Below are 16,108 nucleotides of genomic sequence, written 5' to 3'. Positions count from 1 at the left end.
AGAATGTGCAAACTCCACACGGACAGTGACCCAGAGCCGGGATCAAACCTGGGACCTCAGCGCCGTGAGGCCACAGTGCTAACCCTCCAGCGGTGCCACAGTTGGCCAGGAGCCGGGCTGCTAGCCAAGGGGCAAACCGCGAGGGCTGGGGGGGGATTGGTGGGAGTGGCCAGGAGTTGGTGGGAGTGGCCAGGAGTTGGTGGGAGTGGCCAGGAGTTGGTGGGAGTGGCCAGGAGTTGGTGGGAAGTGGCCAGGAGTTGGTGGGAGTGGCCAGGAGTTGGTGGGAGTGGCCAGGAGTTGGTGGGAAGTGGGCAGGAGTTGGTGGGAAGTGGCCAGGAGTTGGTGGGAAGTGGGCAGGAGTTGGTGGGGGTGGTCAGGAGTTGGTGGGAGTGGCCAGGAGTTGGTGGAAAGTGGGCAGGAGTTGGTGGGAAGTGGGCAGGAGTTGGTGGGAAGTGGCCAGGAGTTGGCGGGAAGTGGCCAGGAGTTGGTGGGAAGTGGGCAGGAGTTGGTGGGAAGTGGGCAGGAGTTGGTGGGGGTGGTCAGGAGTTGGTGGGAGTGGCCAGGAGTTGGTGGGAAGTGGGCAGGAGTTGGTGGGAAGTGGGCAGGAGTTGGTGGGAAGTGGGCAGGAGTTGGTGGGAGTGGCCAGGAGTTGGTGGGAGTGGCCGGGAGTTGGTCGGAAGTGGCCAGGAGTTGGTGGGAAGTGGGCAGGAGTTGGTGGGAAGTGGGCAGGAGTTGGTGGGAGTGGCCAGGAGTTGTCCTGTGGGGCAGTATTTGGCATGTCGGGTCTGCGCACAGCCAGCACCATGTTGTACGACGTGACCACTACAGGCCTTCGCTCTGCGCATTCGTGGCCACGGGCCCGGCCATTCTCCGGCCATTTTTGGCGCGGGAGCCGGGAGTTTTACTCAGCACCACTGCTAGCCCCTCACCGGTCCCGGAATCAGTGAGGATTCGGAGCTGATTTTGCCATTGTAAAACGCCACAGTTCCCATGCTGTCATCGGCACCTGGTCACAGAATCAGAGAATCCAGCCCACCAGGTTTGTAAGTTTAAACACAATTGCTGTTTAGTCAAAGCAAGAGAAAATATGAAATACGCAGTAAATACAGCTGCTTAACGACAAGCTAATACCTGACTCCCCTTTAACTGACCACCATCTAGCACAATACACAACACAGGCAAACACAGCGGGGTGGAAAGGGGCAAAAATAATAAGGCTTAAGGTCAAAAGGTAAGAGTCCTTGCTTCAGATGATGAGTTCTTTAGTGCATTTGCTACACAGTATGAGTGTAGATTAAAGTCTCTGGTTTGCAGCCTGTAATAATCTTCCCTGCAGTTAGCAATATCTCACTCACAGTCTTTCCAGGACAGGCCCCTGGCTTCACATCAGCCTGACCTGCAGAGAGAATTAGCTGACTATTTCTGGAGAGAACAGAGTGGGGAGAAGAGAGTTTTTCTCCCTTAGCTGCCAAAGCGAAACTGGAAACTCCTTAGGTCACTGAACCATTCTAGCGGGATCAGATCCAACCACCACCTGTTACTGGGCGGAGCACAGCCTTTTGGGCCAATCGTCGGCCAAATCAATCAAACTGAGACTCAGCCAGTCTCTGTCACTGGTGCCGATCAGTCCACAGTTCTGGACCAAACCAGCACAGGCCTCTGCTCAAATTAAAGGCACAGCCTACATTCCTTAAAGACACATGTCCACAAATCATCCCATGGATCAAAAATGTAAGGTGAAAATAAAAGGAAGGGGAAATAAGGGAATAAACAGGGAACAGCCAGGCAAAGTCAGGCTTTGGGCCACAGACCAGCCATGATCTCATTTAATGGTGGAACAGGTTGGGGTGGGGGAGCGGGGTAAATGGCCTTTACCTGTTCCTACGTTCCTTAGATCTCACTGGTTGAGGAAATAGACTTGCCAAATGCACTTTAAGCAATGTGCAGTGGAAACTTTCTCTTCCTTAGCAGAAGGATGCAGGGAAACATAGCTGGCAATGGGACTCCCAGGGAGATGCTCTACCCCAGCAGATTCTGGGGCAGTACTCGTTTATAAAACGTGTTTGTCAGTCTGCAACGATACTCAGGGACAGGCTGCATATAAATTGAGATTAGCTACTAAAGGTATTTCAACACTAAAGCAGAGTCAAACCCTAATCTACTTGCCCAGATCAGAGATGATCTATCTCGGATGTAGACAGTGTCTGTGCCTATGACGTATCAGAATCTGATGCTATGAATGTTGATGGCTACACACACACACCAGACACCTAACAGCATAAACCAAGAGAAATGAACCAGGCGGTAGATGAGGAGGAACATTTTTACGCCGCGAGTTATTGTAATCAGGAACATATTGCCCAAAAAGGGCAGATTCTGGAGTTGCTAGTGAAAGAGAGTTAGATAAACACTAAAATAAAACATTTACAGGGTTATTGGGAAAGTGGGAAGTGACTAACTACACTTTCAAAAACCGAGCTAGGCTCTTCGTTCTCTTTGTGTTCTGAAAAAGTCTAAATTAACAATATATGGATTCACTGTGGATTAAAGATTGCATTGAACTCTTAGCAAGCTGTATGCTGAATATTCCGATGGTCTGCCTTGCATCATCTCACTTTATAATATCTCCCATCACAAAGTTCAGCAGAACCAACGTTACAATTTCATTCACACTCTGCTGATCTTGTACCACAATGATACCCCTCCTGTTAATGGCTCAGGGGCTGAGATATTAGATACAGTTCCACTTGTTTTCTGGGAGCAAGATGGACCGATTTCATTCGGCTTTGTCCAGTGTCTAAAAGGGATTTACGGCCAATTAAGTACTTTTGAAATGTAGTCACCGCTGTACTGTAAGGAATGTGGGAGCCAATTGAATCACAGTAAGCTCCCGCAAAGAGCAATGTCATAACGGCCAGTTAATCTGCGTTAGTGATGTTGCTAAATATTGGCCAGGATACTGGAGGTAATTGTTTGAAACAGTGTCATTGTCCACTGGAGGGAGGGCAGATCAATTTCACAGCTCAGCCAAAAGGTGGCACCATTTGGGAGTGGATTATTTCCTCAAATCGGCACCGGGATCATCAGACTGGATTATGTGCTCCTGGACAGGGAACAACTTGGGTGTAGTCTCTGACAGTAAATGTAACCTTCTCAAGGGTAACGAGGGAGGGGCAACAAATTTCCTCTTTGCCACTGACGCTCACAGCCAATGAGCTCACTCGGCTAAATCGCTGGCTTTTACAGCAGACCAAACAGGCCAGCAGCATGGTTCGATTCCCGTACCAGCCTCCCCGGACAGGCGCCGGAATGTGGCGACTAGGGGCTTTTCACAGTAACTTCATTGAAGCCTACTCGTGACAATAAGCGATTTTCATTTTCATTTTTCAAATAAAGAAAAATTGAAAATACACTGAGTGGCATTGCTAATTATAACCTTTATTATTGTCAGAAGTAGGCTTACATTAACACTGCAATGAAGTTACTGTGAAAATCCCCTCGTCACCACATTCCAGCGCCTGTTCGGGTACACAGAGGGAGAATTCAGAATGTCCAATTCACCTAACAGCACGTCTTTCGGGGCTTGTGGGAGGAAACCGGAGCACCCGGAGGAAATCCACGCAGACACGGGGAGAACGTGCAGACTCCGCACAGACAGTGACCCAAACCAGGAATCGAACCTGGGACCCTGGAGCTGTGAAGCAACAGAGCTGCTATATATCCCTGAGCTGTTTCAGCTGTGAAAAGCCAGGACAGTATCACAGAGACCTGGAAACAGACTGTATCCTGAAATAGACAGTTTTATGTATTGAGTCTGTCTGTGTGATTCTCCCTGCACAGCAGACAGTCCAATGCAAATTGAGATGAATGATAAGAGCTTGCAGTCTGTGTATTCATCCCCCTCCCCCTCACAGTGTCTGCAACAGAACTGCCCCTGAGGCAAGTGGACAGGCCAGACACTGCGAGGTTGCTGCGAGGTTGCTGGTTCCCCTGGCTGGAGAGTCTAGAATTGGAGGTCACATTTCTTCACTCAGGAGGTTGTGAATCTTGCAAATACTCAACCCAGAGGGTGTTGAATGTTCAAACTGAGATCCATTAATTTTTGTTGAAGAGGGAATCGAGGGACATCACTGAAACCATGTGATAAGACAAAAACCTTTCTTAAAGGGACACTCCCATGGCATAAGGAAGACAAGCCGAGCCTATCTACTCTCTCCTCATAACTGCAATGTTCACTCCTGACCTATTGTTCACCTGAATTAGGTCACTCCTTAGCCTCCTCTGTTCTAAGGGTTATGGGCCAAGGTTTAGAAAACTCCAAAGTATATCATGGAGTTCACCTGACCTACAGCTGTTTATTGAATTTTGGTCACGATGAGCACTGCCTGCCTTTCAGATGTTATTCAACAAAGTTCTTAGGCACTTTAAATCAAAAAACAAGCTTTATTTTATGAATTTAGTTAACATTTGTAGAAGCACACAGTAAGAATTATTATAATTTACGAACATAAAGACCCTACACAGCTACAGTAATCTATGTATAACCCTTAATGAATTTCCCCTCAACTGTTCCAATTCAATAACAAGATCTCATAAACCAAAAAACCCTTTTTACCAAAACAATAGGTAACTATAATAACGGGATTTCTTCCTTAGAATAACTCTTTAAAATTGAAAATAGAGAGACAGGCCAAAATACCTCTCTGTCCGAGTCTGCAGCAGCCAAATGTTAAAACGAAAGTAAAAACTCAGCGCCCGAAACCAGCTCCAAACCCAAAGCAAAAGTAAAACCAACTCCCAGAGTCACAGCCCAGGGTCTCTCCCTTTCTCAACCCTTCGGAATATTCTCCTGTTTATTGAATCTTCCCTTGCTTTATTTGCCGTCCCCAAATGCATTACCTCACAATTTCCTGGATGAATTCCATTTGCCACTTCTCTGCCCACTCATCCAAACCATTGGGACAGGATTCACGGCTGGCAGGAATCTCCGCACGCCGGCAGCGCCCCCATGCCGGGGAATCTCCCGAATGGGAAACCTCATTGGCCGGCTGGCAGGATGGAGAACCCCGCCCTTGATATTTTTCTGGAGACAGCAGCTATCTTCTTCACTCTCGACTACATGGCCAAATATTTTGTGTCATCTGCAACTTTCACGATTGCGCCTCCCACATTTAAGGCGAAGTTTCATTTCATTCCCTTTTCTTCGTGCTATCCGTTGAGGTGAGGTGGGGAGAGAATTATTGAGGGAGCAGGAAGGAACCTTTAATTAGCCTGAACCGGTGCAAGAATCACCTGACTCTTTGGTTTAAGTTGCCTTGCAAAGACTTGACAGTAAATGGTTAATGCTAAGCTGTGCAAAGTGTTGGTCTGCGCACACTTGTGATGCAGAGGTAGAGGAAGTGAAATTTGCATTGTGTGCTGGGTTAATATGGATGGGAACCATTACCTCCTCCTGAATCACTGACAGCGGCTAAGCCTGTTAGTCTCGTCCATGCACAGCACATCTCTCTCGATGGTGGCAGCTGAACTGATTGCTTCTTCTGGTGGGACTGCTGGCTCCAACATTTCATTTTTCTCAATCTTGTGAGCAGGAACTCACACAAGGATTGGGAGGAGGTGAAAGGTCAGGGCACAACGGGATGACTCAGATGTCTTGGCTCAAGTCTCACTCTGACAGATCTGGTGACATCGCCGCTTCACTCTTCTTCCTGGTTGCCTATTTGTGATTAATGGACAGTCCTGCGGAATGCTGCCGTGTGCGGCCAAACGCCCTATCCAGGCCCAGAGGGAGAAATACTGTTCAAAAGCAGACAGAATTTCCCAGATAACTCAGTTCCAGACTGAAATCAAATCTAAGGAACCGTTCAGAGATGGTTTATCTCCAATGTAAAAAGATGCTGAAAATCTGAAATAACAACAGGACATGCTGGAAAAGCAAAGCAGGTCTGGCAGCATCGGAGGAGAGGGAAACAGAGTTCATCTCTCAGGTTGGTGATGGCCCTTCAATCCTCCTGAAGGCAGTGCTTCGCTGGGACACAGTTCCCAGACAGGGTTACCAACTCGACGAAATAGTTCTGGAGTTTTCATCATGTGATCTCCTGCCTCCTAACAACCTGCCACCATTGGTTATCCAACATGTGCATCATCACATTGCTCCACCTTCCCGCAACCAATTGAAGCTCAAGTAGACTCTTTGTTGCCCCTTTGTGACGGCTTTTGATTGTCAGTCAAACAGCGTTTTCCCATTTTGCAAAGGACGGAAACGAAAGGTTTGGCCAATCTACCTAACCTGCACATCTTTGGACTGTGAGAGGAATCCGGAGCACCCGGAGGAAACTCACGTAGACACAGGGAGAACGTGCAGACTCCACACAGTCGCCCGAGGCCGGAATCAAACCCAGGGCCCTGCACTGCGATGCAGCAGTGCCAACCACTATGCCGCCCTACCACCCTCCTTTCAAATGAAATAACAGAATCAAAATGCGAACAAACCGTGATGATTGAGGAGACAGTGTCCTCTCACATTACCTCTCCTGCATCTCTACCACACTATTTTAAGTCCCAAAAAGCAAAGGACATTTTAGCCTCCCCATCAGCCCAGGATGAGGAGCGGTCCCTGGGTGGATATTTACTGCAGGTAACCCTCAGTCAGACTAACAGCGATGAAAATCAATTTGTATCGTAGACACATGCATTAGTCAAGCACAGAGTGACTAAACTGTAGAAGGAAGGTGACTTTATCAAGGGAATCCCCAGGATACACTGGGCTCTTAAAACTGAGCTACCCTGGTAACATGAAATCACAAAGGCAGAAAGGTAAATAATGAATGAAATTGATTCAGCACAGGGAGATTCCGAAAGGATTTGAGAGTTGTAATAGACTCCTCACTATGCCTGGGCAATGTGGAGAAGCAATTAGAAAATAAATGTGAGATTCATATGTAGCTGAGCACCGGCGAGAGAGACGGGTGTTACAATTTGATGATGTACAGTTCATACTCATTTCAGAGTTTCGGATTCATCGACTGATTATAATTACTGGACAAATGTTGAAAACATTCATGTAAGTCAAACTCCAGGCTGATAGCCCAGTGCAGTACTGAAGGTGTGCTGCACTGTCAGAGGTGTATTTTTATGCTTTCGCACGATGTAGGCGTTGCTGGGTAGACCAGCATTTATTGCCCATCCCCAGCTGCCCTGGAGAAGGTGGTGGAGAACCGCCTTCTTGAACCTCTGGTCTTCATGTGGTGTAGGCACACCCACTGTGCTGTTAGGGAGGGAGCCCCAGGGTTTTGACCCAGTGACAGTGAACAAACTGCAATATAATTCTTGTAGATGGTACACACGGTTGCCGCTGTGCGTCGGTGGTGGAGGGAGTGAATGTTTGTGGGTGGGGGGGGGGCTAATCAAAGAGGCTACATTGTCGAGCTTCTTGAGTGATGTTGGAGCCTCACTCATCCAGGTATGTTGGAGTATTCCATCCCACTCCTGACTTGTGCCTTGTAGGCGGTGAACATGGCTGATGTCTTGCATTTAAGATGTAAAGCTGAGGCCCTGTCTGCCCCCTCGGAAGGTGTGAAAGACCCCATGGCAATATTTTGAAGAAAGGAGAGCTCTCTCTGTATTGCTCCTTTAACCAGGCCATTTAGCTCACTGGGTTAAATCGCTGGCTTTTAAAACAGACCAAGCAGGCCAGCAGCACGGTTTGATTCCTGTACCAGCCTCCCCGGACAGGCGCCGGAATGTGGCGACTAGGGGCTTTTCACAGTAACTTCATTGAAGCCTACTCGTGACAATAAGCGATTTTCATTTTCATTTCATAAAACAAATGATCTACTTGTTTAACTCTTTTCTGTATGTGGGAGCTTGCTGTGCACAAAACTTTCCTACATAACAACAGTGACTGCCCTTCAAAAGGTATTTCAGTGGCTGTCGAGAACTTTGAAATGCCCCAAGGTCATGAAACAGTCGAGCTTTTACAAGAAAATAACAACTTTCATGACGTCGCTTTCCCTGGTCTCCAGTTCGCTAACCACCATTAGACATAGGAGCAGAAGTAGGCCATTCAGCCCATCAAGTCTGCCCTGCCATTCAATGGCATCATAACTGATCTGAAATTTTAATCCTCAACTCCACCTTCCTGCCTTATCGCCATAACCCTCGATTCCCTAACTGATTAACAATCTGTCTATCTCAGCCTTGAACGTACTTAATGGCCCAGTCTCCTCAGCTCTCTGCAGTAATCTCTGTGCACATATTCACTACCCTCTGAGACATGAAATTCCTCCTCATCTCTGTCTCTGAATTGTGGAACTTCAACTCTTTTTTGTTAAATTTAAAGTGCCCCATTCTTTTTTTTCTAATTAACGTGGCCAATCCACCTGCCCTGCACATCTTTGGGTTGTGGGGGTGAGACCCATGCAGACACGGCGAGAATGTGCAAACTCCACATGGACAGTGACCCAGGGCCGGGATCGAACCCGGGTCCTCAGCGCCGTGAGGCAGCAGCGCTAGCCACTGAACTTCAACTCTTCACATCGCCCTGCGTAGCACTATACTCACCTGGAATCCTGACAATGTGATTTCAAATCAGATTAAGGACACATGTTGTATTGAATGCAGAAGACAGAAACAAACCACACAGCTCGTCAGTCAACGTGACAGAGTTTATGATCCACACGACTTTCCAGCCACCCCATATCACCACATCAACATACCCTTCCACCCCTTTCTGCCTCATGTATTATTCCAGCTTCTCCTCAAACCCATCCCTACTATTTGCCCCAACTACTCCACGTGATAACGTGAGTTCCACCTTCTCACCACTCTCTGGGTAAAGATGTTTTGCCCTAGTCTCCCAATTGGGTTTATTACTGACTGCTGTATATTCACGGATCTCTAGTTTCCGACTTCCCCCCCCCCCAAGCGAAAACGAACGACGTGGGCTCAGTTTCAATATTCCTGCTGCATTTTTGAGCATGCTGCATTTCCTGAGTATTTCAGAGTCAGTTCGCAATTGTGGCTTGAATATGGATGGAGTCCAGTGCCTGATGACTGACTGAAGTTTCCAACTTTATCCCTGATCCCACTATTGATAAATTCTTGCTTCAGGAATGTTTGAGCTGGAAGTGACGACCCCTTTATATCCTATTTCTGTTCCTCTAGGTCTTGATAGGTCAATGAGGCAACTGACCTTAGGTCACAGGTCGCCAGCATTGCTATTCTCCAGGGATTGGAACCTTACCAAATGACCGATGACCTTTATCTCAAGTTAAACAAACAGAATAAGTTGCAAATACTGTAGCAACTAGTCAATGAGGAAATCTGACGGAGCATCAAAAAATATTATGGAATATGTTAGCAACTAACCGGCCACCACCACCCTGCCGACACCCTCGAGTCTAAACCCAATCACTCCTCCAAAAATAATTCTGCCCCACATCACTAAAACCCTGCCGGAACCGTACAAAACAATAACGGCCAATTAAGTGACATTAACTGCCCAGTCCCCAAGGCATTCCGATACTGTGTACCTGGTCAAAAGATTAATCGAGACACTTAAGGTTAACAGCTGCATTAACATAGTAAGCAAATCTTGACATCACCAATCCTGGGTCAAAGTTAGGAATAACAGTGTTCCCAACACTGATCTCGACATCATTCCCATTTTGTTCAATGTTGTATTTTAATAACCAAGATGTGGAGATGCTGGCGTTGGACTGGGGTGAGCACAGTAAGAAGTCTTACAGCACCAGGTTAAAGTCCAACAGGTTTGTTTCGAATCACTAGCTTTCGGAGCACTGCTCCTTCCTCAGGTGAATGAAGAGGTAGGTTCCAGAAACAGGCGGGATTCTCCCCGACCCGGTGGGGAGGGCCGTACCGGTGCCGAGGAGCGGCGTGAACCACTCCGGCGTCAGGCCACCCGGAAGGTGCGGAATTGTAGGTCATTCCGCCGCCCCGACGCTGGCAGTGCGGAGAATCCCCGGGAATGGGCGACGCCATCCCGACGCTGGCAGTGCGGAGAATCCCCGGGAATGGGCGACGCCGCCCCGACGCTGGCAGTGCGGAGAATCCCCGGGAATGGGCGACGCCATCCCGTCGCTGGCACTGCGGAGAATCCCCGGGAATGGGCGACGCCATCCCGACGCTGGCACTGCGGAGAATCCCCGGGAATGGGCGACGCCGCCCCGACGCTGGCAGTGCGGAGAATCCCCGGGAATGGGCGACGCCGCCCCGACGCTGGCAGTGCGGAGAATCCCCGGGAATGGGCGACGCTGCCCCGACGCTGGCAGTGCGGAGAATCCCCGGGAATGGGCGACGCCGCCCCGACGCTGGCAGTGCGGAGAATCCCCGGGAATGGGCGACGCCGCCCCGATGCTGGCAGTGCGGAGAATCCCCGGGAATGGGCGACGCCATCCCGACGCTGGCAGTGCGGAGAATCCCCGGGAATGGGCGACGCCGCCCCGACGCTGGCAGTGCGGAGAATCCCCGGGAATGGGCGACGCCATCCTGACGCTGGCAGTGCGGAGAATCCCCGGGAATGGGCGACGCCGCCCCGACGCTGGCAGTGCGGAGAATCCCCGGGAATGGGCGACGCCATCCCGACGCTGGCAGTGCGGAGAATCCCCGGGAATGGGCGACGCCATCCCGACGCTGGCAGTGCGGAGAATCCCCGGGAATGGGCGACGCCGCCCCGACGCTGGCAGTGCGGAGAATCCCCGGGAATGGGCGACGCCATCCCGACGCTGGCAGTGCGGAGAATCCCCGGGAATGGGCGACGCCACCCCGATGCTGGCAGTGCGGAGAATCCCCGGGAATGGGCGACGCCATCCCGACGCTGGCAGTGCGGAGAATCCCCGGGAATGGGCGACGCCATCCCGGCGCTGGCAGTGCGGAGAATCCCCGGGAATGGGCGACGCCGCCCCGATGCTGGCAGTGCGGAGAATCCCCGGGAATGGGCGACGCCATCCCGACGCTGGCAGTGCGGAGAATCCCCGGGAATGGGCGACGCCGCCCCGACGCTGGCAGTGCGGAGAATCCCCGGGAATGGGCGACGCCATCCCGACGCTGGCAGTGCGGAGAATCCCCGGGAATGGGCGACGCCGCCCCGACGCTGGCAGTGCGGAGAATCCCCGGGAATGGGCGACGCTATCCCGACGCTGGCAGTGCGGAGAATCCCCGGGAATGGGCGACGCCATCCCGACGCTGGCAGTGCGGAGAATCCCCGGGAATGGGCGACGCCGCCCCGACACTGGCAGTGCGGAGAATCCCCGGGAATGGGCGACGCCATCCCGACGCTGGCAGTGCGGAGAATCCCCGGGAATGGGCGACGCCGCCCCGACGCTGGCAGTGCGGAGAATCCCCGGGAATGGGCGACGCCATCCCGACGCTGGCAGTGCGGAGAATCCCCGGGAATGGGCGACGCCATCCTGACGCTGGCAGTGCGGAGAATCCCCGGGAATGGGCGACGCCATCCCGGCGCTGGCACTGCGGAGAATCCCCGGGAATGGGCGACGCCGCCCCGACGCTGGCAGTGCGGAGAATCCCCGGGAATGGGCGACGCCATCCCGACGCTGGCAGTGCGGAGAATCCCCGGGAATGGGCGACGCCGCCCCGACGCTGGCAGTGCGGAGAATCCCCGGGAATGGGCGACGCCGCCCCGACGCTGGCAGTGCGGAGAATCCCCGGGAATGGGCGACGCCATCCCGACGCTGGCAGTGCGGAGAATCCCCGGGAATGGGCGACGCCATCCCGACGCTGGCAGTGCGGAGAATCCCCGGGAATGGGCAACGCCGCCCCAACGCTGGCAGTGCGGAGAATCCCCGGGAATGGGCGACGCCATCCCAACGCTGGCAGTGCGGAGAATCCCCGGGAATGGGCGACACCGCCCCGACGCTGGCAGTGCGGAGAATCCCCGGGAATGGGCGACGCCATCCCGATGCTGGCAGTGCGGAGAATCCCCGGGAATGGGCGACGCCATCCCGACGCTGGCAGTGCGGAGAATCCCCGGGAATGGGCGACGCCATCCCGACGCTGGCAGTGCGGAGAATCCCCGGGAATGGGCGACGCTGCCCCGGCGCTGGCAGTGCGGAGAATCCCCGGGAATGGGCGACGCCGCCCCGACGCTGGCAGTGCGGAGAATCCCCGGGAATGGGCGACGCCGCCCCGACGCTGGCAGTGCGGAGAATCCCCGGGAATGGGCGACGCCATCCCGACGCTGGCAGTGCGGAGAATCCCCGGGAATGGGCGACGCCATCCCGACGCTGGCAGTGCGGAGAATCCCCGGGAATGGGCGACGCCATCCCGACGCTGGCAGTGCGGAGAATCCCGGGAATGGGCGACGCCATCCCGACGCTGGCAGTGCGGAGAATCCCCGGGAATGGGCGACGCCATCCCGACGCTGGCAGTGCGGAGAATCCCCGGGAATGGGCAACGCCGCCCCGACGCTGGCAGTGCGGAGAATCCCCGGGAATGGGCGACGCCGCCCCGACGCTGGCAGTGCGGAGAATCCCCGGGAATGGGCGACGCCATCCCGAGGCTGGCAGTGCGGAGAATCCCCGGGAATGGGCGACGCCATCCCGACGCTGGCAGTGCGGAGAATCCCCGGGAATGGGCGACGCCGGCCCGACGCTGGCAGAGCGGAGAATCCCCGGGAATGGGCGACGCCGCCCCGACGCTGGCAGTGCGGAGAATCCCCGGGAATGGGCGACGCCATCCCGACGCTGGCAGTGCGGAGAATCCCCGGGAATGGGCGACGCCGCCCCGACGCTGGCAGTGCGGAGAATCCCCGGGAATGGGCGACGCCATCCCGAAGCTGGCAGTGCGGAGAATCCCCGGGAATGGGCGACGCCATCCCGACGCTGGCAGTGCGGAGAATCCCCGGGAATGGGCGACGCCATCCCGACGCTGGCAGTGCGGAGAATCCCCGGGAATGGGCGACGCCGCCCCGACGCTGGCAGTGCGGAGAATCCCCGGGAATGGGCGACGCCGCCCCGACGCTGGCAGTGCGGAGAATCCCCGGGAATGGGCGACGCCATCCCGAGGCTGGCAGTGCGGAGAATCCCCGGGAATGGGCGACGCCATCCCGACGCTGGCAGTGCGGAGAATCCCCGGGAATGGGCGACGCCGGCCCGACGCTGGCAGAGCGGAGAATCCCCGGGAATGGGCGACGCCGCCCCGACGCTGGCAGTGCGGAGAATCCCCGGGAATGGGCGACGCCATCCCGACGCTGGTAGGGCGGAGAATCCCCGGGAATGGGCGACGCCATCCCGACGCTGGAAGTGCGGAGAATCCCCGGGAATGGGCGACGCCGCCCCGACGCTGGCAGTGCGGAGAATCCCCGGGAATGGGCGACGCCATCCCGAAGCTGGCAGTGCGGAGAATCCCTGGGAATGGGCGACGCCATCCCGACGCTGGCAGTGCGGAGAATCCCCGGGGATGGGCGACGCCATCCCGACGCTGGCAGTGCGGAGAATCCCCGGGAATGGGCGACGCCGCCCCGACGCTGGCAGTGCGGAGAATCCCCGGGAATGGGCGACGCCGCCCCGACGCTGGCAGTGCGGAGAATCCCCGGGAATGGGCGACGCCGTCCCGACGCTGGCAGTGCGGAGAATCCCCGGGAATGGGCGACGCCGTCCCGACGCTGGCAGTGCGGAGAATCCCCGGGAATGGGCGACGCCGCCCCGACGCTGGCAGTGCGGAGAATCCCCGGGAATGGGCGACGCCATCCCGACGCTGGCAGTGCGGAGAATCCCCGGGAATGGGCGACGCCGCCCCGACGCTGGCAGTGCGGAGAATCCCCGGGAATGGGCGACGCCGCCCCGACGCTGGCAGTGCGGAGAATCCCCGGGAATGGGCGACGCCGCCCCGACGCTGGCAGTGCGGAGAATCCCCGGGAATGGGCGACGCCGCCCCGACGCTGGCAGTGCGGAGAATCCCCGGGAATGGGCGACGCCGCCCGACGCTGGCAGTGCGGAGAATCCCCGGGAATGGGCGACGCCGCCCCGACGCTGGCAGTGCAGAGAATCCCCGGGAATGGGCGACGCCATCCCGACGCTGGCAGTGCGGAGAATCCCCGGGAATGGGCGACGCCATCCCGACGCTGGCAGTGCGGAGAATCCCCGGGAATGGGCGACGCCATCCCGATGCTGGCAGTGCGGAGAATCCCCGGGAATGGGCGACGCCATCCCGACGCTGGCAGTGCGGAGAATCCCCGGGAATGGGCAACGCCATCCCGACGCTGGCAGTGCGGAGAATCCCCGGGAATGGGCGACGCCGCCCCGACGCTGGCAGTGCGGAGAATCCCCGGGAATGGGCGACGCCATCCCGACGCTGGCAGTGCGGAGAATCCCCGGGAATGGGCGACGCCGCCCCGACGCTGGCAGTGCGGAGAATCCCCGGGAACGGGCGACGCCATCCCGACGCTGGCAGTGCGAAGAATCCCCGGGAATGGGCGACGCCATCCCGACGCTGGCAGTGCGGAGACTCCCCGGGAATGGGCAACGCTGCCCCGACGCTGGCAGTGCGGAGAATCCCCGGGAATGGGCGACGCCGCCCCGACGCTGGCAGTGCGGAGAATCCCCGGGAATGGGCGACGCCATCCCGACGCTGGCAGTGCGGAGAATCCCCGGGAATGGGCGACGCCGCCCCGACGCTGGCAGTGCGGAGAATCCCCGGGAATGGGCGACACCATCCCGACGCTGGCAGTGCGGAGAATCCCCGGGAATGGGCGACGCCATCCCGACGCTGGCAGTGCGGAGAATCCCCGGGAATGGGCGACGCCATCCCGACGCTGGCAGTGCGGAGAATCCCCGTGAATGGGCGACGCCATCCCGACGCTGGCAGTGCGGAGAATCCCCGGGAATGGGCGACGCCGCCCCGGCGCTGGCAGTGCGGAGAATCCCCGGGAATGGGCGACGCCATCCCGACGCTGGCAGTGCGGAGAATCCCCGGGAATGGGCGACGCCGCCCCGACGCTGGCAGTGCGGAGAATCCCCGGGAATGGGCGGCGCCGCCCCGACGCTGGCAGTGCGGAGAATCCCCGGGAATGGGCGACGCCGCCCCGACGCTGGCAGTGCGGAGAATCCCCGGGATGTGGCAACGCCATCCCGACGCTGGCAGTGCGGAGAATCCCCGGGAATGGGCGACGCCGCCCCGACGCTGGCAGTGCGGAGAATCCCCGGGAATGGGCAACGCCATCCCGACGCTGGCAGTGCGGAGAATCCCCGGGAATGGGCGACGCCATCCCGACGCTGGCAGTGCGGAGAATCCCCGGGAATGGGCGACGCCGCCCCGACGCTGGCAGTGCGGAGAATCCCCGGGAATGGGCGACGCCGCCCCGACACTGGCAGTGCGGAGAATCCCCGGGAATGGGCGACGCCATCCCGACGCTGGCAGTGCGGAGAATCCCCGGGAATGGGTGACGCCATCCCGACGCTGGCAGTGCGGAGAATCCCCGGGAATGGGCGACGCCGCCCCGACGCTGGCAGTGCGGAGAATCCCCGGGAATGGGCGACGCCATCCCGACGCTGGCAGTGCGGAGAATCCCCGGGAATGGGCGACACCATCCCGACGCTGGCAGTGCGGAGAATCCCCGGGAATGGGCGACGCCGCCCCGACGCTGGCAGTGCGGAGAATCCCCGGGAATGGGCGACGCCGCCCCGACGCTGGCAGTGCGGAGAATCCCCGGGAATGGGCGACGCCATCCCGACGCTGGCAGTGCGGAGAATCCCCGGGAATGGGCGACGCCATCCCGACGCTGGCAGTGCGGAGAATCCCCGGGAATGGGCGACGCCATCCCGACGCTGGCAGTGCGGAGAATCCCCGGGAATGGGCGACGCCATCCTGACGCTGGCAGTGCGGAGAATCCCCGGGAATGGGCGACGCAGCCCCAACGCTGGCAGTGCGGAGAATCCCCGGGAATGGGCGACGCCGCCCCGACGCTGGCAGTGCGGAGAATCCCCGGGAATGGGCGACGCCATCCTGACGCTGGCAGTGCGGAGAATCCCCGGGAATGGGCGACGCCATCCCGATGCTGGCAGTGCGGAGAATCCCCGGGAATGGGCGACGCCGCCCCGACGCTGGCAGTGCGGAGAATCCCCGGGAATGG

General features: G+C 56.6%; 1 protein-coding gene across 3 annotated transcripts in view; it reads right to left on the bottom strand.

Moving 5' to 3' along the window:
• Positions 1–16,108, bottom strand: part of angpt4 (angiopoietin 4) — a 146,388-nt gene that overhangs the window by 98,762 nt on the left and 31,518 nt on the right. Inside the window, exon 1 of one of the 3 annotated variants that reach the window (XM_038803774.1) lies at positions 1,876–2,096. The exons of the other annotated variants lie outside the window; for them this stretch is intronic. The gene's annotated coding sequence lies outside the window, so the exon portion shown is untranslated. Of the gene's footprint in view, positions 1–1,875; positions 2,097–16,108 lie in introns of those variants that run through there. 3 annotated transcript variants of the gene reach the window in all.

Source organism: Scyliorhinus canicula, chromosome 7 (genome assembly GCF_902713615.1).
Source record: "Scyliorhinus canicula chromosome 7, sScyCan1.1, whole genome shotgun sequence".
Lineage (NCBI taxonomy): Eukaryota > Metazoa > Chordata > Chondrichthyes > Carcharhiniformes > Scyliorhinidae > Scyliorhinus > Scyliorhinus canicula.
The sequence above is the reverse complement of the archived record's forward strand: the minus strand, read 5'-3'. Positions and strand labels throughout refer to the sequence as shown.